Source organism: Hibiscus syriacus, unplaced genomic scaffold (assembly GCF_006381635.1).
Source record: "Hibiscus syriacus cultivar Baekdansim isolate YM2019G1 unplaced genomic scaffold, ASM638163v2 tig00005678_pilon, whole genome shotgun sequence".
NCBI lineage: Eukaryota > Viridiplantae > Streptophyta > Magnoliopsida > Malvales > Malvaceae > Hibiscus > Hibiscus syriacus.
Genome location: NW_024062064.1, coordinates 636,161 through 657,317, shown reverse-complemented (window position 1 = coordinate 657,317; position 21,157 = coordinate 636,161).

The window sequence follows — 21,157 nt, the reverse complement described above, 5'->3', positions numbered from 1 at the left end:
TAGATTTGATTGATGGAACATAGTTAATTTTTGTAATATGAGTTGCCAATACAACTAGAAAAGATTAATTTGGCTATTTTAATGATTAAACACAAATTTTTAACTTTTCTAAGCGCTAGGTATTGATACCCCCTTGTATGGGTACCGATACCCTCTTTGAATGGGTACCGATAACCACATGTGAGGGTACCGATACTCTCCACGGGTTCTGGTTATTAACACCCAAGAACCTCATTTTGCCAAAATCCTCTCCTTATCTCTCTCTCACCGTTTCACTCTTTCTCTCACCCCTAATCTATACATTGCTTAAAATCAACGATTTCATGACGGATTTCACTCAATTTTCAACTCCTAAACCTGCTAGCATCATTAATTTCGTGCAAACAATATCAAAATCCACTCAATCTTTAAATTTTAAGGTAACTTTTCAAAAAAAAAACTCTATTTTATTGATTTTTGAACTTAGGACTAGTTTTGGTTAGTTCTAGGTTGAACTATATATCGGGCTTTGATTTTATAATGTTTCTAAACTAGATTCTACAACTAATTTCATCAAAAACACAAGATTTGATCAAATTTTGTTAATTTTCGAAATAAAAAAAAGTTTTTGATTTTCAAATTGTTATGTTTTTATTTAATTATGTTATCTTTGAAAACTATATATTGATTTTCAAACATTATTTTCAAACATAGTTTTTCAAAATTTTCCCATTAGGGTTATTTTAGAGAACCTTGAAATTTTAAGGACTCATTTGAGTTTTGGGAATTGATTGTATTGTATACATATGTTTTAAATTTGGAGGTTACTCTTCCGATTTCTTATTCATGTCTCAAAAACGCCCTAGGAAATCCTCTAGTTGTTCCAAACAACCACCTAACCTACCTCTAAATCCACCTCCTATTCAACAAATTCCTAATCCTGATGATCCTGATATGACTATTCGTAATTCGTGCTTTAACGAACCTGGTCGTAGACAAAATCTCTTCTTTAGGTATTCTCAGTATTTTGAGTCATACAAAATCTGATAAGAACGTATTTCTTCTCTTCGAGCTATGGAAGCAATAAACTTTAGATATTTTCCTACTCTTCAATATTGGAAATTTGATAAACTTTTTCATCTCGAACCAATAGTTTACCAACAACTTGTTCAAATTTTCTATTCAAGTCGTTTGTATTCAAAATCGAGCTAAAACTGAAACAAGAGGAATACGATCCTATCTTATAGGACGATTCATCTATATTGACTCTCAGTATATAGCAAACTCATTTGGTTTATACAATGACGACTTATATAAAAAAGAAACAGTAGGTTTTCCTTACAAGGTCAAGTCTAGTGCGAGTGTATTAGATCACCAAGATTGTTTCCTTCATCTGATGATCTCTTGGTGGTTTAGACCATCTGGAGGGAAATACTTCACTTTTAGAGCCTTAGACCTTTGGTGGATACATTGTATCCAAAATAATAGGAAAATTAACCTACCTCAGATTATCTTCATCGAACTCGTAGAAACCGTAAACCTTGTTCCTAATAAGAAAGTTTGTGAAACTCTAGTTTATGGTTGTCTTTTTAGTAATTTGTTTCTCAAAACCGAGCTTAGAGTAAGTCTCGATGTAGCCATCCCTCTCAAAAATCAAATCAATTTGACATCTTTAAAGAAATCGGGATGGATAAAGGATAAGAAAACCGAGCAATGGGTTCGATCCGCTGAGCAAACACCGAGAGCTAGTTCTTCAAGAGCTCCACCGGTACCAGCTACGGACGATGATCCCGAGCTTTAACAACTAATGCAAGATATTGATGAAGCCGTATCCGAGGACGAGCCAGCTCCGGCACAGCAAGAGGAACAAATGCCTCCATTTTTTCAGTCATTTATGGAAACGTTCGATCTAAGGTTTGCATCTATTGAGTCCCATTTAACAGCTATGGGGACTCAACAATTGGAAATTTTAAGGGAGATGCGCACAAATAATGAAATAAAAAACGATCGAATCAATGCGCTCACACATGAGATGGATGCTATGCGAGCTCATTTTCCTCCTCCCGATCCTCCTACGGATGCTTGAACCCTGCCTTGCTTTAGTTTTCTTGTATGGGACTTAGAACTTATTGTTTTAAAATTTTGGATGTTTGTGAATGTTTGAATTTGTTTTGGATGTTTGAACTTAAATTCTTATTTATATATATGTTTGATTTATGTTTTGCATCATTTACATCATTTACATATTAGTAAATATGACCAATTTACCATTTCACATTATTTTTGAATATTGAATTATGCAACTAATGGCTAACATTTCTCTTGATTGTGATCTAAGCAGCTTAAGCTATATCTGATTATAATCAATTGGAAAAAACTTGTTTTTAACTTTTTAGAATCTTCTTTTTTATTTAACAAAAAGGGGGAGAAGTGTTATAGTAAGGGAAGTGTTATAGTAAGGGGGAGTAATAATTTTCTCAAAAAGTTTTTTCTAAAATGATTTTAAATAAGAAAATCTTAAAATTACTAAAATATTTTGTTATATCAAAAAGAGGGAGATTTTTGAAAACATTTTGATGTTTCGATATAACAAATTAAGTATAAATTTTAAGATTTACAAATCATTTTCATAGTATATTCGATTCAATTATTTGAATATCAAAATATTACTCCAAGTTTTTAAATGACAATTTTAATCCTTACTTAAGTGTAAAGTTGTGTTTTAATCTTAAAATATTTTTAAAACAAATTTTACAAAGTATTTCGAGCCTTAATCGAGCCAAAAATCTATTCTTAATAATCTCAAACCGAAAAAGGCAGATTGCCCAGAGGGTATCGATACCCCCAGAGGGTACCGATACCCCTATCTAAGATTTGGCTCCAAGAAATAACAGAATGCTCGGAGGGTACCGATACCCCCAGGAGATACCGATACCCCCAGTCTTATAACGGTCGAAATATTTGAATTTTACACGGCAGGTACCGATACCCTATGATGGGGTACCGATACCCCCATGCTCCAAGCTATTTTATTAATTATTTTCACACAATAACGGCTCTATTGACTCCACCAATGATCCCCAATGTCATAATTGATCCAAAGAGTATTTAAACAAAAGAGTATTTAAACAAACTTAGAAGCCATTGATCAACAACAATTAAGAAGAATTGAGAGATAATCAAAGAGAAAGCATCAAACCTTAAGTTTGAGCATTTTCAAGCTGATTTTATTCAATATTCATTTTTACTTTCCAGAACACTTATTGTACTCAATTGTATTATTCTTGAGTGTTCTTTCTTTGTTCTAGAATTGTGCAAACATCTTACCTTCTGAGGTTTTTCTGTAAGTTTACGAAATATGTATTGTTCTCTTTGGTAGAGAGTGTTCTCAAGAATTTGGGGTATAATTCTTGAGGGATTTGTAAGGTTACTCTTTGTCCTAAAAAGAAAGACAAATTAGTGATTTTGTGGAAAATCCTTAGTGTGGATAGCTAAGGTAGTGGACGTAGACTTTGGTTGAGAGAGTCGAACCACTTTAAATTTCTGTGAAAATATTTTCAATTTTCTGCAAAAGCTTCCACCGAAACTTTTATTGCCAATTCACCCCCTCTTGGCCAATTCCTTCTATCGGTTAACTCAATACAAACAACACGCCAACAAAGTCACATGGAGGAAGAGATGTCAATCAGTCTCATCTCGATCACAACAACATTCATTGAGCATTCAATCAGTTCTAGTGAATCACATCAACAACCATCAACAGCTATGCAAGCAACAAAAACAAAAACAACAAAAAAGATTAATATAAGTTTGTTACGGGCCATATGGAGGAAGAGATGTATGATAAAGAATATATGGTCAAGAGTAGTAAAGTGGAAGCAGAATCAGTAGATGAATTTAGTTTAGGTAAGTTTCTTGGGAATTGAAATATAAAGATGAAACTTTATGATTATCAATGTCACACAAACTATAACAAGTTCTTCTTGACAATTTTAAGATATTCTAAAGTTGAACATTCATAATGTTATGGTAAATTTAACATACTCTCGTATGCTCAAGTATGAAAACACAATACAACCAAAATGAAAAAACATCAAACTGAATTAAATAAAATCAGTAAAGCCTAAAGTTTAGATTAAGAATGAGTTTAGGCCGACTAAGGGAGTTGAGAAACACATGTTCTAAACAATTCACACAACCACTCTGGAATTTTGTTTTTACCAATATTTATGCATTACTTCCGCTAAAGGAGTCTATAAAGCTTGAACAAATGGAAGATTTCAAAGAACTGAAATAAAAAAAGCTCTAAAAGGTCTAACAATTGAATATACTAGTTGTTTCATTTTATTTGCATCCAATTGAAATGTTAAGCTGAGATAAAATGGCATGTCACAATGTTCATGAGGACAAAGAAATGAAGGATATCTCGATGATTGAAACTTTATAAAAATAAGAAGTCAATCAAAAGTCAACCCATTGATCTTAACACTTGTCAAAAGGCTATAATTATTGAATAATAATAATAATAATAAAGTTCTTGATTTACTCGATATTCATTGAATTGTTGATTTGCTTCAATTGTTGGCTTGAAGTAAACAGACTATTTTTTTATAAAATTCTTTCATCTTTTTTCAAAATAATAGAAAGGGAAAACACTTTCAAACAAGATGGTCTCTTGAGAATAAATAAGGTCCTTGAATCATATGAGGCTCATTTTACCCCAATTGAAGAAGTGGGACATCAAATAAAAAGTCAAAGCATGAAGAATAGACGATCTAAAAGCCGTGAAGATATTTTCTGACTTTTGAAACTAAAAGGCCTGAAAGATCAAAAGACTAAACATAAAATTTCCCACACTCCTTTGTGACATCATCAACATCAATAATCGATCATGAAGCATACCTTCGTCTTCATAAGAAGGGGCATACTTTATTTCGAGATTTTCTGGTATCTAAACTCATAGCAAAGATTCAAGACATTTATTTGTCCATCTAGTTATGAGACCTCATAAAAAGAATCCCTTAAACTACTAGATTAGAATAAGAAGGAAGAAAACATTTGATGATAGTTTTGTTGACCCAAGTTGATGGTATGAGTTGTTAATAAATGACTGAGGATGAGATCATTCAAAATTGAAAATTTTAGCACCAAGGGAGCCATGAAAATACCCGCATTGGGACATTACTAAAAAATCATATCATATTGAGATAACAAGATTCAGATCAAGAAGACATTGAGAAAATAACTTTGCTATTTGGAATGTCATGGGCAGAACCACACTTCCATTCACTCACGGAAGAGCTCACTAAGGGACTATCCTTTATGAGGCATGGGATGATGCTTCTAAAGCTCTCTTTCAAACATAAACTGAACACGAACCTAATGACACAAGGCGCCCATGCAGTTGGTACGAAGATAATAAGAGCTTACCTTGAAAAGCAAACCATCCATTCATCTTTTGGCCATAGGGTCTTGAAGAAATAACTCTAATAGAGTAATTGATTTAAAAGATAAAAGAGGTTTCAAGTTCCTATATCTGACCGCAACAATAATTCAAGAAAGAAATCATTTCTTATGAGATTTTAAATGAAGAAACAAGACATGAGATAAGAAGGGCACGAAAACAAAAGATGTGTAATACCCCAAAATTTTGGGTGGTGACCAAAACGTAAGTTTTGAGAGTTTAGTGGCCAAAATATAAATTTTGAAAAGTTCAAAGACCAAAAATATAATTTTTAAAAGTTATATATTTTAGTCTGTAAATGGATAGTATGTCTCGAAATTAGAATTTTCATGGGAATTAGAATTTTTATACGAGATTTGTATTAAAAGCTATAAAGCAGTAAAGTCTGGTGTAAAATCGAATAATCGGATCAAAAAATAATTTTACGAAAATTTGAAGGATTCTAGATAAAGGCAGGAAATATTATTTCCATAATTTAGATCAGAGAAATTTAGCATGAATCAGTGGAATTGAAGTTAATTTTTCATATTTGGGTAATTTAGTGACTAAAATTTAATTTTCAAATATTCCATAGCCAAATTAGAAAGTCAAAGTCAAATTGGTTTATCTTTGACTAAGGAATATTTTAATGGAAGATATTGCAATGGCATAAGGTAATTATCAATATTCATTAATGGTAATTTTGGAATTTCTCATTTAATTGAATTTTAACTTTAATTAAATTATATTAAGGTCATCTGTTAAGGATGATAATTATAGAATAATCAAGAAATTAGCTCATCTCTATCCTCTTGGCTGAATTCACCATAGCTACAAGGTAAGGATTTTTGTTTTGATTTTTAAAGCTACATGATTGATTTTTGGATTAAGCTATTAGATAGTGAATTAATATAAATGAAATTGTCTATCATTTGGTATAAAAAACACATGGAAATCATGCTTATATGATGAGATTGGAGCTTATGGTTTATGAATGACATGTTTGATTTTGAAGATTTGATGGAAGATTCTTATGTTTTTGATGTTGTAGATTAATTCTAAAACATGTGTGATGATTAAACTTTTGTGTAAAGCCATGTACTAGGTTCAGCCGTAATAGGGTTTGATGAGATTGGTTAAGTTTTGATTTAATTTGATGTTATGATGATTGTAATAGCATGAATTTAATGTTAAGAGGTTGAATTCATGCTTGAAATTGAATAAAAAGTTTACCCTATGGAATCAAGAAGCATTCGACCATTAGGGAAAATTATGGGGAAAATTATTGAAAATTTTCCTATGGTCTAGAATTGATATTAGATGTATTCTACATGTTTTGGAGATTGAATTGGATCAATTTGGAACCTTGAGATAGAAGAAGGGCTATTTTGCAAGTATTGAGAATTGTGGGATATTGATGCATAAACATGTAAAGGGGAGTATTCAATGTTGAATTTTAATTATAGAATGCTGGAATTTTAAGTTAGATAAATGATTTGGTATCAAAGTGTAAATTTGGATAAATTCGGTGATGAAATTCGAATAGTCTCAAAAGTTGGGACTTAATTGTGAGTTTTCAAATGTGATGGTATTAATTTTAGTATGAAACTACAATGCTAGAAATTATATTAGTATCTTGATTTTTAAGTTTAAATATTTGTTGGGATCAAATTGAAAGTTTGTTAAAATGAATGGTTGAATTCAAAAAGTCTAAGAAAGTTTAGGATGAAATTGCAAGTTTTTAATGTTAAAGTATTGAATTTAGTATATTATTTATGTGCTGAAATTTTAGTGTTTAATTTGAAGCGATCATAATGGTGAATGACTATTATGAATTAAATGGAAAAGTTGATATGAATTCTAAAAAGAATTCATAATTGGTGACTTAAATGTGAAGTTGGAAAAAGTTGAAGGGTTGATGAAGGAAGTGAACATTTATGGAATTGAATAATTATTTTTGAAAGTTTGAGGTTATGATGGAATTATGATTTAGTTTTATATTTTGATTTATCACCGATTATGTTTTATAGAATTTATTTTATGAAAATTAGATTATGTTAGTATAATACTAACATATAGTTGAAAATGGTGCTATGTATATGATGTTGTACATATTACGGAAAATATTTTTTTATCCCAGTGACTCGAAAGCGAAAGGCAAAGCATCCGAGTAAAAGAATATCGTATTAAAGGTTCAATAGTAAGGCAAAGGTAAATGCTTATTTATTTAATTATACTGATTGAGAAAAGATTTGTGATAAGTTAACCTCAGATAAATTGTTTTAAAAGAAAAGTTTGAATCATATTATGAAATATTTCTATAAAGGTTACCGAAAGGATTTATGAATTATTTTGGATATAAATTACCCAATATATTTTTGAAAATTTATCTAAAGGCTTTTATAAAATGATTCTAAAGAATGATATTTTTTGAATGACTTGAATATTTCCAAAATGCGATAAGGATTTATGAATTATTTTAGGGTATGAATTGCCCAAGTAAATAGTTCTGATAATGATGACTGGAAAATGATTTTGAATTAAAATGGATGATTGGTAAATGAATATGATACGATCTAAAACTCCATTGTATGTTGCATTGAGAGTCATAGGTACACTTGGCATGTCATTGTGTTGAGTAATTCTGATTATGATTTAGTACATTCATGTACATTATGACTAGCACCATTGGTTTAATGATATGATTTCACTTGGAGTGCATATTCTGATTCTGATGATAGCACCGTGAAGTTCTTAGTGCGCACATTCTGTCTGACTCACATACCTTGCATTCTCTTACATATACATTGGACTATGAAGTAGTTCAGAAATATGTACAAATCAAAAGAATATGAAGTAGTTGTTATATTTGATATTGTTTCACATGATTTTGATAAAATCATGATATGATTATTTTCAAGTTTCCAAAGAGGAAGATGGCTTGAATAGCTCGATTTGAAAGTTTCAATGATTTTATTTAAATTACATTTTTATGTTTTAAAGTATTTATGGTATTTTATATTTTATCTCACCTTAGCGGTGTTACTGCCTCACTAAATTTTACTTAGCGTGTGATAACTTTCATGCGTAGGTTCAGATAAAGAAAAGGACGTGAAGTAAGGAGCACTGAGAGCATCTCTTCTTGGGAAATCAATACAACTTATAGTGTCAGTAAGACATCTTTTACTCATTAGTGGCATGTATATTATAAATGTTTGAATTGTTCTGATAAACTAACTTAAAATGGTTAGTAGTAGATATAATTTAAAGGGTAATTGAATGATTTTTAAATTAAGTAGTATTGGAAATTTTATATATGTTGAGAAACAACATTGAACTACCTAGTTACTTCCTAAAATTGAATTTAAATTGAATGATAAAATAAAATTTTGTGATTTTATACGAATTATTAAATGGATTTCAATCGATAAATTAAAGCTTGAAAATGAAACAAAATTTTATGAGTTTTCTAGTATATAATGTTATAGAAAGTCAATGTGACATCTTTAGCTCATAATTAAGTACACATATTGGTTAAAGGTGTTACAAGATTATCACATTGTTCTTTAAAAAATGCAAACTTAAACTGATAAGTTACCACTTTGACATTAGGGCAGACTCTAGTCAAGAGTAATCGAGGGAAGGAAGATTGAGTTCTCCATTTTAAAGCCAGAAGAAGAATGATGATCAACATTTCTAAATACATTGACAATGCCATGCATTACATTTAGATGCATTTAATTACATTCGTATTTTTGTACATAGATGCATAATTTTTACAGACCTTTCAAGGAAAGAAGAAAATTTAGGATGTCAAGATCTCAAGAAGAAAAACTCAGCATTCTAACCTTAAATAGAGAAAATCATGTTCAGAGTGGTAAAGCCTCAGGGATAGAGGAGCCCGAACTACAAAAGATTCCTTGCTTTGAAGTGAGACATGTTACCCGAGCTAAGATTTTTTATAGGATATTTATGAAAAATGGGGAAACAGTTTTCAAAGTTTCTCATTTAATATTTTTAGAAAATGAAATTTTTGAAAAGTGATAAAGTGATTTCCAAAGTTTCTCACCAAATAGATTATTTTAAAAAAATGGTAAGTCTTTCGGGCCATTTTTAAGTCTTATGAGCATTATGATTAATTCATTCGGGTCATTTGCCAGTCTTTCAAGCAATATGATAAGTCCTCCGGTCATCTATAAGACCTTCGGGCAATATGTTTTTATACGATATTTCTGAAAAATGGGAAAGCGGTTTTCGAAGTTTTGCATTTAAGATTTTTAGAAAATGAAAATTTTGAAAAGTAAGAAAGCGGTTTCCAAAGTTTTTTACCAGTAGATTATTTTCAAAATTGGTAAGTCCTTCGGGCTATCAGCAAGTTTTTCGAGCAAGATGATTAAATCCTTTGAGTCAACAGTAAGTGTTTCACGCATCGTGATTAAGCCCTTCGGTTCATCCATAAGACTCTCGAGCAGGATGTTTTTAATTATATATGACATTTTCTAAAACGAAAAAGCTGAACCCAAATGATAGATGTAGTACTGACATAACAAAATGAAGCTTCATCACATAACTGAAACATTAATTTTCCAGACAATAAACATTGCCTGAAAAGAATTCAGAGAGTTGACAAAGATTAAGATTCACAATTCCATGTTGAACATGAAAAATTCAAAAAAAATTAATCCACATCTTCATTTTTGAAAGAAGTAGATCTCAACAAGGAATCCAATACCTTCATGTACCTCAAATACAATTGTCAATAATTTTTTTACAGTTTTAATTCCATCATGGAATGAAGTGGATCTACATTCCCTTTTGCTTGATTCTATTACATAAGAAGTTGGATCAATATCACCCTTTTGCTTAAGTCCGTCACATAAAGAGTTGGATCAACATCACCATTTTTCTCGATTACATCACCTAAGGAGTTGGATAAGCATTACCATTTCGCTTGATTCTATCACATAAGAAATTGGATCAATTTCACCCTTTTGTTCAATTCCATCACAGAGTAAGGTGGATCAGTGTAATCGAAGGGAGAAGAAGATCATATAGGACAACTTGTTCGACCCCAACATAACCATTATGGGAGAAAAGAGAGCTCATATAGGAGAGCTCATCTACTCTTTCCAGATAAGAGTGTAACACCCCAACCCGTACCCAACCCGGATACGAGTCCGAGATGTCACATTGACTTTTAAAAACAATATTCTTACAAAATAATAAAACATTTGGACTTATATTAAGAAAATATGATAATATATCATTGAACTATGTTTCATTATAACAAATTTAAGATAAAAACGTTTTTATGAATAGTACTATATTGTATGAATAGTACTATACGGTATGAACAGTACTGTGAACAGTAATGAATATTACCGTGAACAGCGCTACAGTGTACCAATGCACTGCTATAGTGTACCGATGCACAAAAACATTGAATATAAATTGTGTACCGATGCATTACTACATGTACCGATGAACTGCTACAGTAATTTCGGCAAAACATGTATAAAACTCATAAATTTAAACTTTCATCACTATAAATTATAATTTACATAAATACGTTTAAAACATTATAAAACTCCATCATATGATTTTACAAAAACCGATTAGAACATATCGGATTCAAATCTTTATTTACATGCCAACCAATCTCAATATTACAAAATACATACTTTAATTCTTTTCTGATCTGATCTTTGAAAAGGAGAACTAACATGTCTTGCTTAACTTTACTCCTTCTTCTTGTTGGAACCTACGTGTGAAACAATCACACGCTAAGTATTTGACTTAGTGAGGCATATAAAACATATAATGTAAAATCTTATTTATTACAATGCATGTACAATTAACACTATCATAGCATACAAAACCAAATAACATTTCATATAATTAAATATATTCATATACATAACTCATCATTTCCATCCTTACCTCATTCCGTTATCATTTATATTTTTCTTTAGTCATTCTTACTTAAACAATACACACATAGCAACATATATTCTATCATACAACAATTATCCACCTGCACATATTTTATTATTCAATTCTTATTTATGTATATCATATAGCACACATATCATTTTACAAAGAATCACACATATCATCATATAATTCATGCAAACACTTTTGATATCTTTTATAAGCCTGTGTACATTACTGAGAACTCAAGGTATTCGAGTACATTAAGGTTGTGCACTATTGTTGTCACCACAGCTCGTATGGGGTCCCACTAGGGGCACGTAAAATTTGTCTCGAAAGACCTATGTATTTGTCCTGAAGGACCTCTGTATACTGTATATGTCCTGAAAGACCGCGTAGACCCTCGACACTTGTCATGCCAACTATACCTATAGCTCTCGTATTATATAACATGGGCATTTTTCTTATGCTTAATATATTCATGTACTCATATCATTTCCTCTATCACATATGACATGTGCATATGATCATCCGTTTCATATCATAAAACATATGTCATTTGAATATGTTCACATATCATCTATCATATAGCTTATATCATTTCTCATGTGTTCATGTAAACACGTATGTCATATCTTATTCACATATGTTCATATATACATCACATAGCACATAGAATAACATATAAACTTATACATGTATTCCTGTACATACTTTCATATATTCATGTACACATAAAAATCACAAATCACATAACATTCTAGGAGTCATTTCTTACCATAGTAACTCTGTCACTGGCTCTTCGCAAGCAAATGTTGATTCGATAACATAAGTACAAATTAAATTGCACTCACATTAGCCTTGCTTATTTTGAGTCGATCCTAATTCTTTGATCATTCCAGAATGGAATTACGTTTATATCTACATAATCACACATATATATACATATCAGCATTCCACTTGGCATACTCTAATCTTTCATTTCATAAAATAAAATAAAGATCTATTTCCATTTCCCTTTGTAGTGTATCGGTACACACTATAATGTATCGATGCACTAATGACATTTGATGTTTTCATTTTAAGGGGTGCATCGATACATTTCCTGTGCATCGATACACACTGAATAATTTCTGGAAATTTATCCTTGATACATCGGTACATGTTGAATGTGTATCGATGCACCTTGCCCAAAAATTGTATTTTAAGCCCGAAAATTCATCCTTTTCAGCTTAAATTCTTCATGTTTCATTCCCTTTTCTATCCTTAACTCAAGTACATATACTTAAACTAATTTCTACTCATTCAATACATCCTTAACCCCAAAATTTCATCTTTCATATGGAAATCAATAATCATACTAAATTTTCAAGATGCTCTAAATCCAATTCTATCACTTCATATCTCTTAATTAAGTTGATGACAAGTCAAATTTATTTTCAAATTCAACTTATCAACTCTTTTCCAGAAATTCACTTAAAACCCCATTTTCTTTAATCTTTCATAACTCCTTCATCTTTTGATTTTAATACAACTTAAACTTTCCTTAAGCTTAGTTATCATCTAATGATCAAAACCCAACTTAAATTTCATCTAATAATCAACACAAAGAAATCTTACCTTTGCCTTGAGCTTTCACGGGGAGGAGGAAGAAGAAGGGAGAAGAAGAAGGGAGAAGAAGAAGGGAGAATTGTGTGGAAACTTATTTCCTCAAAATGGATTCCATTTGTTTCCCTTATCTTATAAGGGAAATAAAAATATTTCATATTAAATGACCATTTTGCCCTTTAATTCTTTTGATAATTACTAACAACTTTTAGGAAATATTTTCAAATAAATCATTGAACTATTCAACCATTTTACTTTAATCATCAAATTCTGAAATTTTACAATTTAGTCACTAACATGGTATTGAAGATGTTACAAAGAGTCAATCACCTTAGATTAAATTTTAGTTGACAAAGAAAAGAAGGAAATGAGAGAGAGAGAGAGAGAAGAGGAGAAAATGAAAAAGTGAGAAAAAAAACAAAAAGAGAAACAAATAAAATAAATAATAAAAATAAACTCTCATGTTAATTAATGATAATTGTGTCTTTTGCAGGCTCAACATTTATTAGATTGTGACAAAACCAAGTGAGATGATATTCAAATCCATGAGACTAGATCATTCGATTGAAAGGGGAGGAATGAGTTAACTAAGGACTAAAGAGGGAATGGACGCCAGAGAAACAAAGTTGCAGTAACTAGACATAATTAGGTCATTATTTCTCTGTGCTTCGTTCTTGTTCCAACAACAAAGTAAAGATGATAGTTGTCATACCTTAATTTTGTCCCAAAAATAATTCGAATAGAATTGAAGGTAAGAGGCTAATTTGGAGTTTGGGGTTTAGTGGAAATTCGTCAATTTTGCAACGTTGAGAAATTTGGTGATGAATTTAAATTGTTGCTTAATCGTGGTCTTTGGGGGTCGGGTTATCATAATTTGGAGCTCAAATTCAGAATCAAATTAAAGCTTTGTCATTGAATATCAAACACAAATGATCAACCCAAATTAAATTACATTTGCAGGCCATTACCGAGCCGAAAAGCACTTCATACCCAAAGTCTTGTACCCATTTTTTAAAACCAAATATTCATTAAATATTCTAAACAATATACAAAAATTTAGGTTGTTTTAGGGGTAGACAAGGAAAAGAGAGGTCCGAGCTCGATTATAGATAGCTTTAAAGTCGTCAGTGACCAAGAGGATGAAGAGTCGAGATGCTGTTTAGGGGGGGAAGAAGCATTGTTTAGGTGTTTTTCGGCTTCGATTTGGGTTTAGGTAGGCAGATCAAAGCTTTTGGGCCATTTTAGGTTAGCTTTTTGTCTTTCTGGCCGTTTTAAATGGTGGTAGGAGGTTTGAATCGTTGTCGATTTACTGCGGAAGCCACAATGGCTTCAGTTCTGCGAGGGTTTCGACCGTGAAGGGGTGAGGGAGAGAGTTGAGAGTAAACTTGGAAGTTTTTTTTAGGTTTTAAGCTTCAAATGGCCCTAAAAAAAGGATTGTTAGCCTTTTTACGGAAAGTTTTAGGGTAAAGTAGCCTATAATTCTCCAAATTAGTCACGTTTTTTCATTTTAGTCCACAGGATTCCGTTTTTTATTTATTCCGAACTGAATTTTACTATTTTACTATTATTTCAATTTAGTCATTTATTTGCTTTTTTTTATTTTCACATTCGAATTAATTTATGGCCTTGCAGTGACCTACTCCGGGGTATAACCCGTATTATTGTAGTCAGGATAAAAGTCTAATTTATTATTTTCTAATATGCTAACCTCTAACATACTAACTACTAACATACTAATTTTTTATTTTTTGCATTCAAATTAATTTATGACCTCGTGGTGACCTGCTCTAGGCATGACCCGCATTATTATGGTCTAGATAAAATTTTAAAAATTAACCACTAACTTTTAATTTTATTTGATTCTTTAATTTACTTTTTTCACTTTAAATTTCTATTATTATACTTTTTGCCTTTTAATTTCCAATATTTACATTTTAGTTCCTAAAATTCTTTTTTTTTTGTATTTTCCTTTATTTGAGCTTGATATTATGTTATCTTTCATTTTATCCCTTATTTCATGATTTTAATTTCAGCTTTGTTGTTCATATCAATTCTAATATAGTCCCTAATTTGGTCAATTAACACTTAGGTTTGGCCCTTTAAGTTTAGGTTTAGGTTTGGCCTTTAAATTTTGGTTTCTTTAAATTTAGTCCCTTAATTTAGGAGAATTCTTGATTTTGTCATCAGCTTTATGCCCGAGGTTCCATTTCAATTATTCGATTCAATAATTGATTAGAACTGATTAGGATTAATAATTAGAGTATTCAATTTAGATTAATTTCACTTTAGTCCCTTAATTTAGGTGGATTTTTGATTTGGTCCTAGCCTTTATGCTCATGGTTCCATTTCAATTGCTCGATTCAATAATTAACTAAAATTGGTTAGGATTAATATTAGAACCTCTATTTTAGTTTAATTATAATTTTATCCCTTAATTTAAGAGAATATTTTATTTGGTCCTTGCATTTAAGCCTGAGGTTCCATTTCAAATATTTGATTCAATAATTGATTAAATTAATTAGGTTAATATTAGATCCTACACTTGTAGGTTTAACCCTATAGGTCATTTAAATTTTATAATTTGACACTTTAGGTTAGATGGAAGCCTTAATTAATTCACTTAGTATAATTAGGCTTAATAATTGATTGTTTGATTGCATGAATCCATTTCAAAACAAGATAATGTTCATTTATTAAAGGGTTAATAGTGTATCTTTTGCATTAGACCCAGGGGTGAGCACTGTTGATTCCCGAAGTAAATCAACATCTTTTTCAATACTCTGCATCATGATTTATAAATCATCGAGGCAATGTTTGTTTATTGAGATCTATAATGAAGCTTACTCTTATGCTCAGGGGTAGTTGTTATTGGTATTGGTAAATCAACATCCTTTATAAAATTTACATACATAGTGGATTTTAAATTAAATAAAACTTCAAACTCAAAATTTACAATTTTAAAATATAGGGTAATCGACTAGGTAAAACTTTTGGGTGTTGTATTGTACTAATCCATTCACACCCGTAACTAACACCCAAACCTAATTTCTGATTTCGTAAGCCAAAAATTGTTATTTTTATTAAATAAATTGTTTTATTAAAATCACCCATTTTTTAGTGTTCCAATATGACCTTAAAAATGATTGGTGGCTACTCATATATTTTTCCATCATTTAAAAAAAATCAAAAAAGCCTATCAAATAACTAGTTGACTTTTCCCCCGTGAAGGGCCAGTTGCGACAGAATGATTACTCCAACACTCCATGAGTCATTCCCTGATTATAACAACAAAAGTAATTATAAACCTCAAGATTTTAAATTATATTTATTGGCCCTAAAAGAATAGAGCATTTGAACATACATTTTAGTTGGTATTAATTGTTTGGAATTTGATTTTGAAATTGAGTAAGTGATTTTCCAATAACATGCCAACAAATAGGGTAAACTACACAGTTGGTCACTAATGTTTGAGGTAGCTTTCATTTTCGTCACTGATGTTTTAAAAGTTATAAATTTGTCACTAACATTTTTTATTGGTAACAAAACGGTCACTCAGCGTGATCCAACGTTAAAAGAAGTGACGAAAAAAATACCTGGCACGTTAAGTGTTGACATGGACTGTGGAACACCACGTTGGAACGCAACACTCTCTTTCCCTTTATTATAATTTTCTAATCCCAAACTTAAAATTTAAGGTTTTTCATTATAATTTTTCTCATCTTCTGCTTTTCTCATCTTCTTTAAAATTTGTCTGAAAATTGTAAGAGAAAACTCATGAAGATGGAAGACTCCATGGGTGTTCCACTTTGCTACTGTGGATGCCCAGCTAAGGTGACCACTGCTTGGACGAATGAAAACCATGAGAGGAGATTCTTTGGTTGCATAAACTATGGGAAGAAACTGAGAAAAAAATGTCATTTTTTTGTTTGGATGGATCCTCCCATGGTGCCTCGGGCAAGATTTGTGTGCTTAAGATTGTTGAATAAACTGAAAAAAGTGAAAAGGGAAAGGAAAAGTTAGAGAATTTTCTAGATTTTTGCTTTGCTTTTAGATCTTGATAAGATTTGGCTTAGGAAATGAAGAATGCTTTGGTTGTCTATAAGCTTTTATGCTTTGTTTTTATGGCTATAAGCTTTGCCTTTTATAAAGCTAGTTTGTATAGGTTTTTGTTTAGCGCTAATAATTACGGTTTGTATGGGTTTTTGCAGAACTTTTAGTTGAATGATGTTATTATGTAATGGGGGAATCATGAAATGAAAATTTCTTTTGTATTTTACTACAAGAAGCAAAATGTGAAACCTGCTATAGTTTTATATCATAAGTTGATTTGTAACATGTCAAAATATGATGTATTTCAATATGAGTAAGTTGGTACAAGTCATCAAAATAACAGTTTGTTGAACCTACTGTATTTCCTATATAAGCTACAAAAAAATATGAACAAAAAATGGCTATACATAAAAGCCAATATAATCAAAATAATGGTTATCCAACAATGAGCCCAGTAGCAGGAATATGACAAAATTAATATAGTTCTTAGAAAACTACATAAAAAGTTACATCTTCAGTTAGACATACTTCAATCTTTTGTTGTTGTTTGAAATTCTTGAGTTGGTTTGTTAGAAACATAAGATTCTTGACTACAAGACATCATCCAACAAACTATAGTAGGTGAATTAAGTGGCCTCCTTAGAGGTAATATATGGCTCACTTGTTTCCTAGGAGTTGGCTGCTGGAATGGTTGATTAGGTGCAGGTCGTTGGCTGGTTTGAGCTTGTTGTTGGTGAGTTCAATGTGGTTGACTGGATCCAACTCCATGTTGTCAATATTGATTTAGTTTTTTGTTACCACCAACTTCCCCTCTACAAGTCCTCTTATTATGGCCAGGTTTTCCACACTTAGATCAGTTTTCCACCCCACATTTCTTGCCTAATTTAGGCCCATTGGTGTTTCCTTCATTAGCTTCTTTCTTCCTTTTTTTTAGTTGGACTTCCAGGTGGTATTCTCAATTTTGGAGGCAGAATGGGATTCATTTCAGTGACAGGAGTTCATTGGTTAACACATGTGAAGTTTTAAAAAATTAGTTCACAAATCAATCAACATAACATAAAATATTCGAATAAGAGATGAAGGCTTTGTGACAACAGTTCACCTTTGTCAGAGCAAATGAAATTCGAATAAATTGCAAGTTGGATGGCTTTGTGATAACATTGATGAATATAAGGTTCAGGACGTTTATTCTTCAGTTGCATGACTGTTACTGCATGGATACATGGAATGTCAATCAAGTCTCGTTTTTTACAAGTACAAGAGAGGGATGCCATGTCCACCACAAGTTGGTTTCCTAGCCCACATTCAACCTGGTATTTTAGTCCTCCAGCATGTGTAGCCCAACACTTGATTCATTTCATAGTTTACGAATAAACAAACCACAACAACATTAAGAAGTATATTAAACAAAATCAAAATAGCATTAAACAATATATTAAACAACCCATAATAATATTAAACAACATACTAAAAAATAAGAATAGCATGAAACAATATATTCAACAAACCACAATAGTATAGGACACAAACCATAATAGTATGGAACAATATATTCAACAAACCAAAATAGCATTAAACATTCATAGCAACCCGAAACCATAATATCAGAAAATGTAAACAACACTACTTCATATCAAAATTTATGCTTAAATAAATTATTAAAGCTTAAGAGATTTACCAAGATGCTTATTCAATTATGAGATTCATATTTTTCTGGATATTTGGGCATATTGATCCATTAATCTTCTGTGTTGCTTCATATCTAGAAATAATTCTCCTTATCAGTTTGGTTCTAATAAGCTCCATCATTGTAGGGATAGGCTTGTCCATTGCTTCCAAAATGATCTACACAATAAATAATGTGTTAGTGATTATGGAAAAGTAAGTACGCTATAGATAAAAATCACATTTATAATTACATTGTTAAAATATTCACAAAGGTTATTTAGGAGCATGTTAGACTTGGTATCGGTGGAGAAATGTGCTTTGGACTACTGTTCAGGGTTAAGAACAGTTAGTTATTCAAATGTATCATTAGACAAAGCCTTTAACTCTCTTATTGTATTTTGAAATTCCTTCTATAAGTTGCTCTAGCAGCCTTCCACAGTGCATCCTTAAGTGTTTTTCCCTTGTGAATTTTGGGAAAGTTTGCATAAATATGCCTGACATAGTTTCTAGCTTCAGCATTAGGGAATAATTCTCCCAATGCTTCAACAATTCCCTACAAAAATAAGAGAATAAATTAGTTAATAAGTTTGCATAAATATGGCAGAATTAAAAAAAAAACTCAAAAATTTAGAACATAACCTTTTGCCTATCAAACATAAAACACCATCCATATAAGTTCTCAATGTCCAAGTCTTTTTCCAAGAATTTCCAAAAACCACAACCATGAATATTGATTCTCGCTCTCTACCGCAGCATATGCTATGGGATAGATGCCACCATTGGCATCGATACCAGCTATTGCCAGTAAGTACCCCAGATAACATCCCTTCAAGAAGCAGTCATAATGGTTGATAATCCTTCTACAACCTGCCTTGAACACCTCATTGCAATTTTTGAAGACAGACATACATTATTTGAAATAACTTACTGTCCAATTTACAAATTGTTGTGGTCCCAACATTTGACTTCCTCAATTCAAGTAAATATTCATAAATCTTTCTATATTGTTGTTTTAATTTACCTTGAATCTTTTCCAATGCATAATCCCTAGCCCTACCACATTTAGTTAACGAACAGTGGGTTCCATAATCACTCATTACATCTTGCTTGAGGGAAGTGGATGAATAATTCATATCACACATGAATTTTTGAATATACCTATTCCCAATGAACTTGTAATTGAAGTTCTTATTCCTTAACAACTTAACAAAAGTGTGGTTAGACTCATAAGTCTTGATTTTCCAAGTATTATAAGAAAGATCATTAGACTGCAATGAAAAAACCCATATCTTCCATGGATATCCCTCCCTACAAACTGCTTGTAGTCTCTTTTTGTCATTATACTTAAATATGACAACATTTTTTCACCCTCCCATAATGTCTCACTTCCACCTTTAATATCTCCTTACTAGAAAACAACAAACCCTTTCGAAATGTACGGTTCTCCATATCAGTGTCTTCGTTGAACTCAAGAAAGCTTGCAGAATCTGAGTTAGAATCTTTTTCACTATTGAAGTCCTCTAAATTGGCAGTATCATATTCCACAAGTTCACCATCTAAACCCATATCTCCTAAAGTATTTCTCACTTCTTCCTCTACCAAACTAGGTAAAGTATTTTCTTCATCAATGGAATTTTTAGCATCAGTTTCATTAAAATCAGAATATGATGAATTAGATTCATCACATACATCTTCCAGCACAACTTTATCAACTGAAGCACTATATTCTACCCCTTTATCTTCTTCACCATCCTTACATTGTACATAGATATGAGTATATATTCCTAGGTAGACTACGGAACATTGTCATGATATCATTATCATTGAATAAAGGACTGATAGATTCACTTAAATTTCCACCTAGAACTAGCCAAAATAATTCTACAGGGCTAAATACAGATAGTTCGCCCACCATTGAGAAATATCAAGTAGGAAAATTGTGTCACAATCACAAAGATAAAAAAACAAATTTTTTACTAGTGAATTTCATTCTAGGTGCATGCACAAAGACTCCACCATAATGAAAAACAACAGTAAACTTTTCATCTTCAGGATCTGTAACAGAATATTAATTAAAGTTTAATTATCAAACTACTTTAAAAACATTGGTTCTATGAACATATGGCACATGCATATACCTCAAACCATTATTATCAAACCATTCAGCATGTTGGGTCCACAATCATACAACATTCAATAATTTACAATCAAATATGGGTGGTCGATACCAACATAACATTAGTCATATTTTTCTAGGGCATGTAGGGCCCACAATCCTACAATGTTCAATACTTTACAATATATTATCAAATTGAGTGGTCCATATATGTACAACATTTAGCAAAAATCCAAATAAAACATTATCATTCTATTTCTCATAATATATAAAGAAAACGAATAGTCATAAAGTCAACATATCACACATATCACAAATGCTTATCACATACAAACCAACATATCAAAAGGTGCATATCACAC